The sequence below is a fragment of the Paramormyrops kingsleyae genome, chromosome 25 (genome assembly GCF_048594095.1).
Source record: "Paramormyrops kingsleyae isolate MSU_618 chromosome 25, PKINGS_0.4, whole genome shotgun sequence".
Taxonomy (NCBI): Eukaryota; Metazoa; Chordata; class Actinopteri; order Osteoglossiformes; family Mormyridae; genus Paramormyrops; species Paramormyrops kingsleyae.
This window is the reverse complement of record NC_132821.1, coordinates 5,789,926-5,795,925: the sequence shown is the minus strand read 5'-3', so window position 1 is coordinate 5,795,925 and position 6,000 is coordinate 5,789,926.

The following is a 6,000-nucleotide window of genomic DNA, read 5'->3' as shown; positions in this document are numbered from 1 at the left end:
CCAGTCTGTCTGCCTTCAAGGTTACATAATCCTGGCCTTGTCTGGCCACCACTGCATACCTTGCCTGCAAACCTCCTGTGTCTATGTCTTCTCTTGTCGTCTTGCTTTCCCCTCTTCCTGCTTGAAAATAACTTTGCATATTTGAGTTAGACACCCCATGTACAACTTCAACTCATAAACCTTGTTTTTTTTTCTTTTCATAGCACTCCCCCCTTGCGCAATGGTCAAGACCATGCGCATGCATTATTAAGGTGTCAACCACATGACAAAGGCACAACCAAAAATCCATCACGGTTGTGAAACAGACCATCAGAGTCCTTAGCATCCCCTTTGTGTCCACACAGAGGCCTCATAAGGGCCCCTCCCGTGGCTGAACTCACCCCCCAAGCATGCAGCCTGTTCTTATCAGTATTGCAGCTTAGCTTTGGGCACCTCAAGCCCCCCTTTCGCTAAGACCTTCAGCAACGGCGGCTTCAGTGCCTGTGTATATAACACAGAGCAGATCACCCACATACTGTAGCAATGTGCTTCTTAAATTCAATCCATCCAAATCTGCCCTAAGCATGTGTTCACATCCTTGCAGTATCCTCGCGTGGATGAACTGCTGACCCCTATAGGTGATCGCAAACAAAAACTGTGACTGTTGTGTTAGGGACACACTGAAAAATGCCATCTACAAATCCACAACTGTGAACCACTCTGCACTGGGTGGCACATCTGTTAGCAGGGTGTGAGGACTGGGATCTCCCACTGATTGATCCCCCACTAACTATTTCGCTGCACACAAATCATAAACTAACCTCCACATTTTGTCTCCTGCCAACATTCCTCTACACTTTATTTCCCTTCACACTGCACTCCTATCATGCTCCTCAGCCACAAACCTCTTAAGTCTCCTACATACTCTGCACTCCACTGACTCTCACCAACTCACCTTCGGTAGCAGCCTGCATTCCCTCACACTGAAATCTCTCCATTGCAACAAACAAGTATGTTTGTTCTATGTCCAGTTCAGCCTATTGCTATATTGTTCCTGTATAAATGGGCCCCACTGTTCTAGAATTTCCCCAACTTTATCAGTAACATCTTCAATCCCGTATGAACTATGCTGTCCCCTATTGAACAACAAATTTTGTCGCAGAAGGCTGTACTGTCCACTGAGCACCTCTACGCCCCCCTCTGTACATTTTATGTCTATCTGCAGCTGACACAAAGCATCTCTGCCTGACAAATTCACTGGGATATGCTCTAATATTAGTATGGGCATATTTACATGTTTGTACCCTATCTGAACTTCCACTAAACAAGATTTTGGAACATACAGGTGTGTCCTGGCTGATCACAGCTCCAGCACACCAGCTGAACCAGCCTGTTCCCCAGTCGCTCCAGAGTCTGGGATCATCAAATTTGTGGGTAAATGGGTGCCCTTTGAGGAAACCCCCATCCATTGTATCTACTCACTCTGTTCCAATAAGGGACCTGAGGCCAATTAGTATCATGGGGGGCCCCAGCGACAGGGGACTGTCGGCTGTCCACAGGCTGCCCCCGGGGCTTGGGTCCGGAGAGACCACTGGTGCCTGGACTTTTTCTTTTTAGCGGTCAGCTCCTCCAGCTGCATCTGATTCCATTTCTTTGTCAGTTCTCTCTCACGCTCTTTAGCAAAGTCCTCCTCCTCTCTCTGAATGCCGGATTCTGCAGGTCCTGCTCCTTCTCAGTGCGCCACCGCTTTTCTTGAGCTTGCAGATAGGCAGCTGGGCTCTCCCCCTCCTTGATGGGCTCCACCTTCATTTCAACCACACTCAGCCGTGGAGGAAACATTAGTCGCAGCTGATGCCAGCAGTTAGCACGGTAACCATCAAAGTGACATGCATTATTCACAGGAGTCCCTGTCGCCGCTGCCAGGCCATTGCTTTGCAGCAGTCTCTCCATTCCGTCTACCCCAAAAACGCGAGCCAGAACCACCTTTATGTCCCCCATCGCAAGGAGCCGACCCATAGTTTCCTCCTCAAATGCTTTTATCCATTTTCCGGCCCCTTCTGCCAAAACTGGGAGTCTGAGAATCAGGCCCTCCAGATCCTGTCCTGCCCACGGCACATACTGTGTCTGTGCTCCGTTCACCCTCAGTGGAAGCATCGGAGTGTCCCTGGTGGGGGGCTTCCCAGCCCTCCTGCTTCTCACTATTCTATGATCTGCATTATCCTCCTCTACTCCTTCCTCACTCTCTGTTTCTTTCTCCTTCTCCTGAAACTGACTCCATCCTTCAGATGGAGGGTTAGGGGTGTCCAGCAGATGCACCAGCCCTTCTGCATTACTACCACTTGCTCCGTACTCCACCTTTATCTCACTCCCTTGTTTTTCAAGCCCACATGCCTGGCCTTCTGTTCTTCTCTCACTCCCTCGCAGTCCTTCCTGCACTGCCTGCCGCAGCAATGCACTCACTTCCCTGTATCCATCTAAACAACTTGCCTTTCCGTTCTGCTCCCTACTTCCTTCATCCTTCTGTGTCACCTCACCTCTGAATTCTACCTTCCCCTCTATTACTGGAAACTGACCCTTGTATGAAGGAGGGGGGGCTTCCACTAACGGACACTGACTTTGATATGACAGTGGCCATATTTCTTCCTGCCTCATCTCTTCTTTCTCACGCCCCTTCTACTCATTTAGTGCCTTTCTCATGGCTTTCTGCTCCCTTCTCCAGGCCTCTCCCTTTGCTTTAAATAACCTCAGTACCTCCAGTTCCTCACTCCTTTTCTTTTTACGCCTTTCTGTGTTCTTATTAGCCTTATGATACTTTATCAGAGTCTCCATCTCCTCACATACTGCCACATCCCATGTGCCCCCTTTAGGCCACTTAGTTACCAGGGCCTTTGTTCTATTCCCCCACTTTTTAGACATCTTTTCTATCCTCGCTTTAAGCAGGGGGTGCTCTCTCCCCAACTGCTGTACTGGTGTTTCTGCTGCCTTTACCGGGGCCTGCATTTTAATGCTTTTCTGCACTCTACTGTCACTTGAACTGTTTTTCTGTCTAAAAATTAACAGAGTTCCTCACAGTCAACCCGTGCTCTATTCTTTTTTTTTTTTTTTTTTTGAATTCTCTCCCTGACTGTAAACTACTTCACCTTGATGTGTGGCTCTAAATTATTTATTATTATTTTTTATTATTATTATTATTATTATTATTATTTATTTTCTACTTATTTCCTCTCCTAACTAAAATCCCTAACACTGCACGCAATTATCTACGGGCACACATATACTAAAACCTCTTGTCTATAAACTGTTATTTTTCTCACAAAGATGTGCTTTAATACCCTTTATCTCTAAACCTAGTCTCTATAATCCATAAAATCTATTAATCACAATATTTTATTCAAATACATTATTTTAAGATTTATCAAAGTTCTAAATTTACCAACCCGCACTTCCTCTACTGTCAATGACGTTTTATGGAAATGCACAAATGCTCTATCCAGACCCCTGCTAACTTGATCTCTTCTACTTTGTACTTATTTCTGCTTTATACATCTTTACTTGCAACTGATCTGTTGAACATATACGTGGGCTTCCCCTGATTTAGCCCAAAACTGCGTACGTAATTATTTTACCCACTTCTGCATCAAATTAGCGCTCTCTCTCTTACGTGCTGCTTCGTCCCTCTGCCTAGCATGCTCTCTCTCCGTTTTCCACAATAGCTCTCCCAATGAGCGCCTGTCTCCTATCTGTTGTCCAGCACCCCGGACCACTGCACACATACGCCCCCAAGCGTCAGCTACCTCCTTCTCCTTATCTTCTTCACCACTTGCCCCTTCTATGGCTTCCTTCACCACCTGGATCTGCCTTACTAGTGGCTTCCACACTGCCTTTTCCGGGGGTGGCCATCCCCCGTCATCTAGCTCCCGATCAAACGCGCGGTCCATTTTTAATCTGTCTTGACTGTTTAGATCCCTTGTCTAGCAGCCCTTCTGCCTCCGGATGTGGGTTCAGCCACCCACACTCAGTACACCTCCTTATCCTAGTCGAATGTCCTACCAACAAACACCACCAATACATAAATCAACAACTTCTAAAATAATAAGACTATATTCAGAGCAGCTTACTGTTGTGTCCCCCCTGAACAGGGCACGCCCCACAAGCCCAATCCCAGTCAAACAGGCCCGCCCCCAGCCGAAACCCCCCCGATCTCCAGCAATGTCAACTTGGAAGGGGGTGTTCTGTGAGAACTCCCCTTCGGTTCTGACAAACTGTAAGACCGCAAGCAGTGACAGCAGAGCCACGGGCAAGTTCCACCAACAGAGAGCGAGTGATAAGCACCCAGGACAGGAAGAACCCACAACACTGCTCACACACAAACCAGTCCAACTGCACCCAAGCTGGTGCTTTGATTCACCCTTTTTTTTTTTTTTTTTGTTATAGAGGGGGACCTTATTCCCTCCTCCCAATCTAGAGTTCGGGGTCCTGAATTCCCCGGGTCTCCCACCCAGCTTTTCTACCGCTCGTCAGCAAATAGTGGGGTTGCCACACCAAGGACAACGCGGGGGTCCCGTACCCTCTGCTCCCTAAAATTCTATTTCCCTGCGGGGGTCCCATACCCTCTGCTCCCTAAAATTCTATTTCCCTGCGGGGCCCCGTACCCTCTGCTCCTTAAGGTTCTATTTCTCTACGCACGATACCTGGACACAATGCATACACAATACATAGACATACCCAATATACTGTAAAAACACAGTGCGTGCAACCTCTCCTCCGTCTTTACCGACGGGCCACTGGACACTTCAAACTGCTCAATTTGACATATCCAATGTGCAGATTTTGATGTAACAGGCTCTGCTCACCTCTTCTAGTCGGCGCCTCGCAGTTCTCTGTGTCCAAGTAGGCCGCGTCAACCCTTAGCCGAATCTTGCGAATCTCCTGGGGATCCCGGACGAGCCCCCAAATTGTTGGAGCACGGCGTCTCCACCGGGTCCGTGGATGAGAAGAGATTCACAGCTGACACGGGGAGAAGTTGCAAATCACCGGTTTATTGTCTGACAGATTGCAATCCGGGAGCGGCCGTCTGACATACATTCAGCATGTACAGGAGGAGGCTCTGCCATATGTATCAGCTGTATCCCTTTTAAAGCCCTTTGGGCATCCCCCCCCCCTTTCTCGGTACCTTCCGTGTACGTGACAACCATATGTGTGATTCTAGCCGGCTCGTACAGTAGTTGTCCTTCTGGAAGGCTAAAAGATAAGTAGGGGCCGCTGATATTCTCTGTCGCCCCCCCTATCTGTTCCGATTAGGTAGCCTTGCCTTGCCGGCGCGCCAGTCAGTTCTAGTTTTGATTAGTTACAGCCTTATAGAATCATTCCCTTTATTTTATTAATTATTCCCTCAAGTGTCATTTGCTTCATCCAATAGAGGTGTGTCTAAGGTTTGCAAAATGGTATGGGATGTGCTGATTGGGCATTGTTTTTCGCGCTGGGGACATGAATGCGCAACTTATTCTCTGCAGGTGCAGTATTTGTGGGAGTGTCTCAATTACGCATTGCGCACGTAGTCTCCGTGAGTTTACCCAGTTATTTTCCGACAACAACTTTTTTGACTGAAGAAAAATGGCTCGGATGACTTTCACTGTTGAGAAAGCACAGAAGATGATTTTGAAGAGTGGTTCGGGGGAAGAAAGTGTCACTTTTATCCATTGATTCGATGGAGGAGGACGCTTTTTTGCGCGGAGAGGATGCAACGCTCGACATAAGTACATTTATTTACAGTTTACATTTTACTCTTTTATTCTATAGATTTTTATAATTCCGTGATTCAGCAAATTACAATTAACATTTGCTTTGGTAACACTTGTATTGTGGTACATTGGGAAAAGTTCCGCATCGCCTTTGTCAAGCTTTGAAGTGTGCAAAGTAATGCAGCGCTTTTGGCTTTCACTTGGGCAAAGTTACGCGGGGCTTTGTTTGGGCAAAGTTATGCGGGGCACTTGTCGGCCTTGTTTGAGCAAAGTTATGTAC